Genomic DNA, 13,130 nt, shown 5'->3' with positions numbered 1-13,130 from the left:
TATTTGTCAATTGCCCAACGGTAATTTGTTCACCCAACATGCTATTTATCTTATGGGAGAGACACCACTAGTGAACTGTGCACCCCGGTCCATTCTTTACATCTGAAATACAATCTACTGCAATTGTTCTTTACTGTTCTTCGCAAACAACCATCATCATCCACACTATACATCTAATCCTTTGTTTACAGCAAGCCGGTGAGATTGACAACCTCACTGTTAAGTTGGGGCAAAGTATTGTGATTGTGTTGTGCAGGTTCCACGTTGGCGCCGGAATCCCTGGTGTTGCGCCGCACTACACTCCGTCACCAACAACCTTCACGTGGCCCTTGACTCCTACTGGTTCGATAACCTTGGTTTCTTACTGAGGGAAAACTTGCTGCTGTACGCATCACACCTTCCTCTTGGAGTTTCCCAACAGACGTGTGTCAACTACACGCCAGCAGGCGGGGACCCCGTAGATCTACCCCTATAGCTTTCTCCGTGTGACGGTGTAACAATGGATTTTTTTATTTGCTTTGGTTTGTTTAGGACATATGTACATGGGAAACCATAGGTTGGGCTTACTTTACCATAAAATAGGCTCCATTTTAGCCGTACCGGGAGTTTGCACATACGGATCCTGGATTTTCACCAAGTGCTGGCCCATGTCTGCGAAAATCGTCAACGCCGGGTACATGCAAGGTTAGCCAAACCCTACATCACACTTGTGCACATATGCTAGGGACATATGCAAGTTTTAAGCGGTTCCGACACTCCGGTGATCCGTATCTTCGGAAACCCTAGGGCGGGGACCCCGCAGATCTACCCCTATAGCTTTCTCCGTGTGACGGTGTAACAATGGATTTTTTTATTTGCTTTGGTTTGTTTAGGACATATGTACATGGTAAACCATAGGTTGGGCTTACTTTACCATAAAATAGGCTCCATTTTAGCCGTACCAGGAGTTTGCACATACAGATCCTGGATTTTCACCAAGTGCTGGCCCATGTCTGCGAAAATCGTCAACGCCGGGTACATGCAAGGTTAGCCAAACCCTACATCACACTTGTGCACATATGCTAGGGACATATGCAAGTTTTTAAGCGGTTCCGACGCTCCGGTGATCTGTATCTTCGGAAACACTAGGATGGGGACCCCGCAGATCTACCCCTATAGCTTTCTCCGTGTGACGGTGTAACAATGGATTTTTTTATTTGCTTTGGTTTGTTTAGGACATATGTACATGGGAAACCATAGGTTGGGCTTACTTTACCATAAAATAGGCTCCGTTTTAGCCGTACCAGGAGTTTGCACATACAGATCCTGGATTTTCACCAAGTGTTGGCCCATGTCTGCGAAAATCGTCAACGCCAGGTACATGCGAGGTTAGCCAAACCCTACATCACACTTGTGCACATATGCTAGGGACATATGCAAGTTTTTAAGCGGTTCCGACGCTCCGGTGATCTGTATCTTCGGAAACCCTAGGGCGGGGACCCCGCAGAGCTACCCCTATAGCTTTCTCCGTGTGACGGTGTAACAATGGATTTTTTTATTTGCTTTGGTTTGTTTAGGACATATGTACATGGGAAACCATAGGTTGGGCTTACTTTACCATAAAATAGGCTCCATTTTAGCCGTACCAGGAGTTTGCACATACAGATCCTGGATTTTCACCAAGTGCTGGCCCATGTCTGCGAAAATCATCAACGCCGGGTACATGCAAGGTTAGCAAAACCCTACATCACACTTGTGCACATATGCTAGGGACATATGCAAGTTTTTAAGCGGTTCCGACGCTCCGGTGATCTGTATCTTCCGAAACCCTAGGGCGGGGACCCCGCAGATCTACCCCTATAGCTTTCTCCGTGTGACGGTGTAACAATGGATTTTTTATTTGCTTTGGTTTGTTTAGGACATATGTACATGGGAAACCATAGGTTGGGCTTACTTTACCATAAAATAGGCTCCGTTTTAGCCGTACCAGGAGTTTGCACATACAGATCCTGGATTTTACCCCTACAGTCTATAATCTGCCTGAGTTTTGGGACCATTTCCACCCTCCGATGCTCGATTTCTGACGACACACAATATTGATGCACTTAAGAATTGAGACCCACACACGATACAATTAAAGCACCTAAAAAACTAGACCCAAGCACGAACCGAAACACTTAAAGAACTACACCCACACACAGGAACCAAAACACTTAAAGAACTACACCCACACAGGAACCAAAACACTTAAAGAACTAGACCCACACACAAACCAAAACATTTAAAGAACTACACCCACACACGAACAAAGCACTTAACACTGGGTCGACGCATGACCCGCTAGACACACGGACTCGACACACACACATATTAATCAGAGAAGTCGAAATCTTCGTCCTCGCTGGGGGTGTCCTCTGAAGCGGTAGTTGTGAGGTTCCACGACCACCGTTCATCATCCTCCCCCCATGTCGACGCCTCTCCTTTGGCATACTCTGCTTCAACCGCGGCCTTCCTCTGCCGCTTTCCCGCCCTCCTCTCTCTCCTGTATGTCTGCTTGTCCTTCCAGAATGCGTGCTCTGCCTCGACGGCTCCGGGATGGTCTCTGCGCCACTGTGCCATGAACTGCTCGTCCGCCTCGGTGGTATCAATCCACCGCTGGCCAGACCTGTACCGCTGCGCTTCACTCTGTGAGCGATGTAGCGGCTCAGTAGAGAGACTCTGGGCTTCCGTCAGAGACCTGACCTCCGGGAAGTTCAATTCGTGGCGCGGCCGACCAAACCTCCAAGCCGCAACGTCGTATGCGCGAGCAGCAACCTCCTTCGTGTAGAAGGTGCTGAGCCACACACACACACCACCGGCGGTGATTTCAGACGCGAAATGGCCCGCAGCCCGCTGGCGAACGCCGATGAAGCCCGTGTTGCTACGGCGACGAGGAGCCATCTCGACGGCAGCTGAGCTCAGAGGATTCTGCGGGAGAAAATGGACGCGAGAAGAATGGCGGGAAAAAAGGGCAGGAGGGAAGGAGTGGGGAAAAATGGCGGGAATGTTGGAGGAAAAATTGGCGGGAAGCTGTGCCGACGGCCTGGCCGTCGGCCCACATAGAAAATGGGCGCGAGAAGAATGGCGGGAAAAAGGGCGGGAGGGAAGGAGCGGGGAAAATGGCGGGAATGTTGGAGGAAAAATTGGCGGGAAGCTGTGCCGACGGCCTAGCCGTCGGCCCACATAGAGGGAAACTGTGCCGACGGCCTGGCCGCCAGCACAGTTTGACGCCGTTTGCCACCTGCTGACGCCGTTGTCGGTGGCTGTGGGTGGCCCTACCATCTGCCCATGTGCCGACGGCTAGGTTGCATGCCGTCGGCACAGACGGGGTGTGTGCCGACGGCTGAATTGTGCCGAAGGCGGCCTTCAGCCCTGTAAGTGCTGTGCCGACGGCCATGTTGTGCCGACGGCCACTTTACTAGGCTGACGGCGAGGCAGGCTGTGCCGACGGTGGCCGTCGGCACAGATTCTGGCCGTCGGCCCCTCGGCGGGTTCCCGTAGTGTAATTTATAGAAGTAGAAGAGAAATACCTACCCACAAAAAAAAGGGGAATACATATTTTCTCTGACATGACTACGCTGAATCTATCAGACAAAAGAGCCATGACTCCTACATACCTGCACTGAAACCTACCACCATGACTCTTGCTCGGAGCCTCGGACTGCATGGTCTGTGTGGACATGGTCGGTGTAGCGAAGAGCAAACCAATGAACTTGTTATAGTCTGGCATGCACCCGGAGCTAACCATCTCGGCTTGGATCTTATAAGTGACTCCTCGCTCTGTCCGTTGTCCACGAATCGCATGCACCCAGAAGCCCAGCTTGAGCGCGGTGGGTAGTTTTGCGCAGAAGTTCCACGCGACCAGGGCGGTGAACTCATCCTGAACGACCCCGCACTAACCATGACGGGGCTTGCCGTATGGCGTTTGGCAACTTGCCAGAGAATGGCGTCATGCCGATCTATCTCCTCTGATTCTCCCCATCCTTCTCCTCCAAATCAAGTCTTTGATGCTCCTTCCCTTCCTTGCTCAGCTGCTGATCTTCTCGATCTGTGTCTTCCCCAAGTCCCCCCCCCCTGATTTTTCTTCACTTCAAGCTCTCCCCCTCCATCCTCTCTCTGCCTCCATGGATTCCAGCGTCCCCCAGCTCGATTCGATCTACCGTTTCAGGCCACAGCCAGCTCCACCAGACCCTATTCCCATTCCACCTCCACACCCGAAGCCCTCGCCCAAGTGGCCTAGCCCACCTCGGTTCCCATTAGCGTCGCTGCTAGCTAAGCAATTCAAAGGGCAAAGAAAGCAGCCGGCCATACTACAGATCCTAGCTGGAAATGGCCCGCCCACCTCTGCTCACGCTACCGGAAACCCCACGCTGCCTGTCCACGCCCACCTGAATCTCCAATCTGTTGTAGCAGGTGCTGCAACTGTTTGTGGTTCTGCAGATTTCGCCAGAGGAGCTGCGTTTGGCGAAGCCACACCTGCAATTAGAGGCGGATGTCATGCATATGTTCGAGATAAAGCACGAACTGGACTTAAAGACAGTGGCCACATTATGACTCAAAAGGAAGGTAATTGGAGAGATAACATGGAATTGGAAGAAGAGGCAGTGGCGCCAGCCTTCAAGGCGCCACTGGCGCCATGAAAGCCCTGGGTTGGAACTGTCAAGGCATGGGCAAGAGTCTTGACAGCCCAAAAATGTGTCATCTTGCCAGAATGATCAACTCGACAAAAGCTCAGGTAATCTTTGTATCTGAAATTAAATCCTCTAAGGTAAATTCTGTTGACCTTGTTGCTAGGTTTAGAATGGCTGACGGTTTGGTAGTTCCCTCTCGGAGGCGATCCGGAGGGCTTTGGCTAATGTGGAGTGACGATCTCCAAGTGACTATACATAGCTCTAGTTTCCATGTTATCTTAGCTACTGCTATTCATACTACGAGTAACCAAAAGTTTGGCTTAATATGCATCTATGGAGATCCGTATCATCGCCAAACTAGTGAAATATGGAGTGAAGTGGCTTGTTTTGTGTATGATAATTTCAGCCTTCCTATGTTATGTATGGGAGACATGAACGAACTTTTGTATGATATGGACAAAAATACTCCCAATATAAATCGCTCTCGTATGTATGCTTTTCGTGCTTTTGTCAAGCAATGTGGTCTCTTTGACTTGGGTTATAGTGGTCCTGCATACACATGGACAAATAAGCGTTTCTCCTCTAAGCTCACATTTCAAAGATTGGATAGATGTTTGGTAAATGCTGAGTGGTGTGAGGCTTATCCCATTTCAAATGTTTATAACATGCCTCTGATTCATACTTTAAGTGATCATGCTGTCATTCTTCTTTCTACGGAAGGGCCTGTCCGTAAAACCAAAAACCCCTTCAAATTTGAAAACTGGTGGTTGAAGGAGCAAGATTTTCAAGATTATGCAAAATCTGTTTGGCTTGGTTCAAAAAACAAGTCTTTCTCGAATAGAACTAACCATCTCGCAGGATCTCTAAAAATTTGGTGTAAGAAAAAGAAACCTTTGCAGCAAGAATTAAACAATCTTGAAGATCAAATCAAGCGGATCCAAATGAAGCCTTTTGATGAGCAAGATCAGGCATTGGAAACTTCTCTGGTAACAAGGTATGAACAAACTATGACAAAGCTAACTGACTCTTATGTGCAGAGAGCCAAAAAGCACTGGATTAAAGATGGAGATAGAAATACCTCGTTTTTTCATCGTGCCATTGTTAAAAGAAAAAGAAGAAACACTATAGTTTCCGTTAAGGATGAGAACAATATTTTACATTACATGCCTGAGAAGATAAGTAATACTTTTGTGAGCTATTTTAGATCCATATTTTCTTCTGCTCACACTAACAATGGCAGGCCATTCATTCACACTCAGCTCCCTCAAGGAACGCAGGACTACACTTATTCCATTCCAGATGAACAGGAAATCTTGGAGACAATAAAGGAAATGAAGAGGAATGCTTCCCCAGGTCCGGATGGTTTTAACATTGAATTTTACATTGCCACTTGGGGCTGGATCGGACCAGACGTTGTGCAACTAGTAAGGAATTTCTTCCAAACAGGTATTATGCCAGCTCATATTAATGATACTCACATTACCCTAATTCCAAAGAAACTGGTCCCTCTTGTTCCGGCTGATTATAGACCTATTAGTCTATGCAATGTGATTTATAAAATTATTGCTAAATGCATTGCTAATAGACTAAAACTCCACCTTCCGGATTATATTCACCCCTCTCAACAAGCTTTCATTGAAGGTAGGCGCATTAGTAATAACATCATCATTGCCCAAGAGATCACTCATTCCTTTACTCTTAGTTCTTGGAAAAATAAGGCCTTCATGCTAAAAATTGATCTTGCTAAAGCTTTCGATAGATTAGAGTGGAATTTCATCGTCGCAGCTCTTGCTCGTAAGGGGCTACATGGTCATTTTATTAATCTCATCCACTCTTGTGTTTCCTCTCCGACTTTTTCTGTTGTCATAAATGGCCAACCTTTCGCAAAGTTCCGAGGAGATAGAGGTATCCGACAAGGCTGTCCCTTGTCGCCGTACTTATTTGTTCTTGCTATAAATGAATTATCTATTGCCTTGCAGGAAGCAATGTCGGCTAACTGTTTTGCAGGAATATCACTTGGACCAAATTGCCCTCCAATCCACTCACTTCTATTTGCAGATGATCTACTAGTATGCGGAGAAGCTACCGCTCAAGAAGCCACAAGAATGAAGCAAATCATGCATGAGTTATGTATTCAATCCGGACAAACTCCTAATTGGGAGAAATCTGGTATTATCTTCAGTAAGAATGTTTCCCATAGTACTTGCCAGGCCATAAAGCAAATTTTCCCTGTCCCGGACATTGATAGCAATTTTATCCACCTTGGACACCCTCTCATAATTCCTGGTAAGGACAGAACCACGGCTTACAATTTTGTCTTTGATAAATTCAAATCTAAACTTTCAACCTACAAGGCAGATCAGCTCTCACATGCTGCAAGGCTTGAATTAATTAAGTCTGTCTTCTCCTCTATCCCTATTTATTATATGTCTAACATTCTTTTCACCAAAAAGTTCATAGCTAAACTTACAGCCATCATTCGGAACTTTTGGTGGACTGGGATAAGGGAAGAGTCTAATACAAGAAGCCTTTGCCTAAGAGCCTGGAAAGATATTTGTTCACCAAAAAAGGAAGGTGGATTAGGCATTAGGAATTTGCAGGCTATGAACCAAGGGCTCATCTTGATGGCAGCTTGGAGAATCGCAGAACAGCCTCAGGAGTTCCCCCATGCGGTTCTGAAATCAAAATATTTTCCAGACTCCTCGATTTGGCGGCCAAATCCTAATGTACCTAAATCGGCATTCTGGGCCTCCATAATAAAGGTTCTTCCTATTCTGAAGGCCCATTCCTTCTACCAAATTTCACAGGGTTGTATTTCTATTTGGAGCACTCCTTGGTGTGAAGGTTGGACCCACATATATGATGCTCTTGTCATTCAACCTTCCAATTTTAGATACCCAGCCCAGGTGAAGGATCTCTGGATCCCTAACCAACAGTCCTGGAACAACCAGATTATTGACACTCTTTTCCAACCTCACATGGCAAATACTATAAAAAACACTCCTATTATTCACTCACAGGACAATGATTTTCTTTGTTGGAAACTAACGCCTACAGGTAAATGCAATTCCAAAAGTGCATATAAAGCTTGCCTTCAAGACTTGCAGGAAAAGGGAGAACCAAGGCCAAGAGAAGTGCACCATTCCACAAAACAGTTACTAAATCAGATCTGGAAAGCCAAGAATATTACTCCAAGAGTTCAAACTTTTGGTTGGAGATTTCTAAGAAGAACAATGCCAACTGGAGCTAGAGCAGGTAAATACAGTAAACACATTAGCAAGCTTTGCTGCAGATGTGGAGTAGAGGAGAATGATGCTCACCTCTTTTTCACTTGCAATTATGCTAGAGCAGCTTGGTTTAGTAAGCCTTGGTTCATTAGAATTGACATGCTTATTACAAACAATGACTCTCTTACTCACATAATTACAAAGCTTCTAAATATGAACCATCCGCATGCAAGCTTGGCAAATATTTTAACCTTCATGTGGTGTATTTGGAAGTCTAGGAATGACTGCCTATTTAACAGAAAAGATATGCAACCTCAACAGATCCAACAAATAGCAAGTGCAATTAGCAAAAATTTGGAGATGTTAGATGTTTTGCAGGTCAAACAAGATACAAAGATGACGAATGAGCAACAAAATGCTCTCAGATGTGCAAGTGAGCGAGGCCAAAATAACCCTCTTATGCAGGAAGAGGATCAACTCAATATGAGAAGGCCCTGTGTCAATTTGCTTCAGATGAACAACCAAAGGCAGCCATTGCCAAAGAATGGAGAAACCATCAGAACTGACTTGATGATCAAGGGTTCCAAGTTCTTCTCTGATGCTGCTTGGAAGACAAAAAAGGTGCCAGGAATGCAGAACACAATTGCAACAGGTTTAGGCGTGTACTGCGAGCTTGCAGAGCAACACATCAATGCAAAAATCTTGGTCCAAGCTTCCTCCTCAATGCTACCTTCGGTGCTGCAAGCTGAAGCAGCAGCTCTGTTGTTGGCTTCTAAAATAGCATCTGCTCTTCACATATGCAAACTGACTTTCTTAACAGATAATATCACCCTTGCGAAGGCGGCAGCTTCGGATTCAACGTCGGCACCACAAATTCCTTGGGAAATTAGAGGACAGATTGCCGAGTATATTAACCTTTCTACACCTCTTGAAGCAGCAATTTTTCATATAAGGAGAGATCTCAATGGTGTAGCCCATAACTGTGCTCATCAGGCTGTTAAACAATCTTTGTCTCAGCCTATCTTTAGCTGTCTAAATTCAGCTCATAGGAACATGCTCTGCCCTATCCTTTCTACTCTTCAATCTTGTCAATTTCAGAGCTATGTAATACATGCTGTACAATGTCTATGAGTTGAATGCAATTTAGGCGCCCCCGGCGCCACCACTTGTTCAAAAAAAAAAAAAATACCATGACGTCACTAGTGGAAAACGGGCCTTTTGCACCGGTTGGTAAGGGCTATATGCACCGGATGCCCAACCGGTGCAAACAATCCGGTGCAAAAGGCCCCCCCTTTTGCACCGGTTCAGTTACGAACCGGTGCTAAAGGGTGCACCACGTGGCGGCTCCCGACGTCCGAGCGGGAGGACCTTTAGCACCGGTTCGTAACCGGTGCTAAAGGGTCCGCCGCGACGAAAACGTCCCAAAACGCTGCCGCGGCAGAAAAATACTTTTTTTCGAATTATTTTCTACTCCCTTTTTTTTTTCTTTTTTCGGAATTTCTAATATTTTAGTTATTTCACAATTACTTCCCTTATCTCTAGTCCTAACTATAGCTGGGCATGTGTCGGGCCGGGCCGGGCCTCGGGCCGGCCCGAGGTAAGCCCGACGTGAGAAAATGCGGCCCAAGCCCGGCCCGGCCCGGCCAAATACCCACCAAGCCCGTCGGGCCGTCGGGCCGCGGGCCGGGCCGTAGTGTTAAATGGCGTTTTCGGGCTACCCAGGCCCGGCCCGGCCCGGCAGTCGGGCCAACATATCTCGGCCCAGGCCCGAGTTTTTCGGGCCGGGCTTCGGGCCGGGCCTCGGGCCGGGCTGCCCATGGCCAGGTATGGTCCTAACTACCCTTATCTCTAGTCCAATTACTTACTCGTGCTCAAACTTCCCGCTCGGTCACCCATCCTCCCACTACTCTAGCACTAGCACGCTTAACTTCCAAGTTCCTTTCCATCCCGCATCCAAGTGCTTCGCGCGCATGTATGTGATAGTAGTATCATATCAATCCTATTAACATGTCGATCGATGTCATATTTCTTTATTGTTCGAATTTCAAATAATTATTTTAATAAACCAAAGTAATGCTGTAATAATAATCTTGAATAAATAAATAAACATTAACTTTATAATTTGTATTATTTTTAATTATTTTCAGTTTTTTAATTTTTAATTTTTTTTGCCAAACCTAAAACCTAAAAATTTGAAAATCTTATAATTTGCTAAAAGTAATAGCAATCTTTATGCAGGATGCAATTATTAATTTTAATTTTAAAAATAAAAAAAATATAAAATCCCTAAATTTCTGGAAAAAAACAAAAATCTTCCTGCTTTCATATTTTCATTTGGAATTTTCAAAATCTAAAAATTAGCTAACCGGGTAAACCCGGGTGAATTCGGATGTAATTTTTTCCCACGATGATTTTGATATATTATACGTTTTTTTTCGACGTCGTATGCAAAAGTTAATGTGGTTTTACCATTTTTCAAACATTTTTTCAATAAATGTGAAAATTCAAATTTGTTAATTTTCCCTAATAGTAGGTTGCATAACATACATGAATCTCAAAAGATTTTATTTTTTGAATAATCTATCATTTTCTTTTCTATTTTACAGGTGTTAAAAAAGGCGATCCACGGGGGGGGTGGAGGTGCGTGGGGAGCAGAAAAATCTTTTGCACCGGTTCGTGTTACGAACCGGTGCAAAAAGGTAGACCTTTTGCACCGGTTCGTAACACGAACCGGTGCAAAAGAGTTCGTGGTCGACACCAACCCTTTTGCACCGGTTCGTGTTACGAACCGGTGCAAAGGTCCCGCACTGAACCGGTGCTAATGCCCCCTGGACGTGCAGACCGCACGAACCGGTTCTAATGACCCCTTTAGCACCGGTTCGTGCCAAATCCGGTGCAAAAGCACTTTCGAGGACAGGATAAAAGCCCTTGTTTCTACTAGTGCGTGGTAGAGTCTTGGACAAGGAGCTCCTGCGCGCAGGCTCCACGGTGTGCTCCAGCTTCACTTCATCCACGACCTCGCACACCTCGACGAAACCTAACATCGCCGCCGTACCTTCGTCTCGAAAACCAGCTGGACATCTCACCGTGTCCGTGCCATCATCAATTTCACAACCATCCGGTCTTGCAGTGCCGCCGTTTCCAAACCCAGCCGGTGGGCATGTACGATCTCCAGAGCCAGCCACCGGACATGTGTCCATCCCGCCATCTCCAGCACTATACGGCATATGTCCATGCTACCATCTCGAAAATCACATGTCCATGCGGCCATGTCGTCACCGCCTCCGAAATCTAATGGCCTCGCGTGGCTGCCAACTTACCAGCGGGGGCAAATAAAATTCCGGCAACTTGGAATTCGGGTGGGGGCTGGGCGCCGGGCTGGTCAGCGGCGCGATCAGCGGGATGCTGGCCCGAAGTAATAGTAGAAGCGGCCGTGTTTTGCATTTTAGCACACAATTTCTGGTAAATCAACCCGCAGTCCACCCCTATCCTTCCAGTCTTCCATCATCGACCGAAATACTTTTGGAAATAGGACCTTCAAGGAACCGGAAATCAACCAGCGCTCGCTACTATCGTCAAAGGCTGAAAAGTCTAATCCTTCTGCCGCAGACGCGGCCGAGGCGGCGCGCTCGCCACTCCCGCAGCCTGGACAGATGACGGCCGCTTCCCGGGCGACGTTGGCGTGCTATGTCCGGCGGAGCTGTTCCCCCATCCTCGTCATTCTTGCATCCTGGCAGGAGGACGATCGGCTCCCGGTCGCCGCGCAACTGGACTACGCTTCAACGCGTCGGCCGTCGGACGCCCTCGTGAGTAGCAGCTGCAGCGGCCCACGACCGGCACATCACGACGCAGCCAGCTTGACTCCTCATTTCCTCACAGCGGCGCTCATGGGGGGAATTTCGGTATGAACTGTACGGGAGGGAAAGTAAATCTTATCCCTTCATTCATCTGCTTCAATATTTTCCAATGATTTTTAAGGATTGCCTAGGCCTCGCCCAAGCAGGGCCGGCCCTATGTATTTCGGGGCCCTTGGGCGAAGTCAAAAAATGGGCCCCTTAAGACTAATTTATGTACGCATATTTGCGATAGATATATAATAATGAAAGAGTAAAAATATAACACATATTTTCTACTAGTCACAGGTATAGTCAAGAGGATACGATATGCCCCTAAAAAAGGAGGATACGATATGCAACAGACACATTTGAATAGCAATCAACAGTTGTGACAAATTGAAGAATCTCAACCGTTGACAAATCATCTAAAAAAGTTACTTGTAGTACTTAAATTTAGGAATAAAATTATCAAAATCAACATCAGACGTCTCTTTATGAGTAAAAGTTTGTGTAGTGCAACGTTTTTGTAGATTACTATCATCCAAGGACTTCAGATATCTAAAGCACCTCTGCGATTCAATAAACTAATTATCTACTAGCTTTCTTCTTTTCTTTTTCGCAGCACCCGGCAATTGTTTTGGCATTATAAGACCTATAATGAAAAAATTATATCAAATCAGAACCCTAATCAAAAGAATAAGTCAAGAATTAGACTAGAGATTTAGACTTACGCAGAGGGCAGGCAGGGACGGCACCGATCAACGAGTTGTTGTGTGTTGATGAAGCAATCGGCAAATTGGCAAAACGCGGAGATGAGGAACAGAAGAAGACAGAACTAGCGATCGTCTATTCCCAGGCCTAATTCCTAATCCTCTATAGGATCGATTGAGGCAGGCAGCTACGCACGAAGTTGGACTAGTTGGTCACGCGCTCACTAGTAACGAAAGGTCACGCGCAAGAGTTGGACCGATCGGGAGTATGCCGAGAATCAATTCTTTGTCAGTCTCACGCGTACTGGGGCAGGGAAGTTGTGCCCTCCTGAGTTTCCGATGGAGATGGGAGTTGGACCGATCATGGATTAGCTGCAGGCCTTAATTCACTGTCTCCCTTCAGTTTCGTACCAAAAAAAATTCAGCTCATAGTAAAGAGAAGATCCTGTCCTGGGCCCCCCTCCGGCCTGGGCCCTAGGCAGCCGCCCATGGCTGCCATGGGTCAGGGCCGGCCCTGCGCCCAAGCTACACCATGTGTCCGCAGTGGGAGAGGCAGATAGGACACAATTTGTTCAGCCTAACAGCCTATCTAATTCGGCATATGCTTTTTTTTTAATATTTTTTGGTGATAGCGATGGCAAACTATTATCACCAGAATTTAAACAAGTCTGGAGATGGGCCGTGATTAAATGGGCTTAGAGGATATGC

Source organism: Lolium rigidum, chromosome 2, assembly GCF_022539505.1.
Source record: "Lolium rigidum isolate FL_2022 chromosome 2, APGP_CSIRO_Lrig_0.1, whole genome shotgun sequence".
Lineage (NCBI taxonomy): Eukaryota > Viridiplantae > Streptophyta > Magnoliopsida > Poales > Poaceae > Lolium > Lolium rigidum.
Note: the sequence above shows the minus strand (reverse complement) of the source record.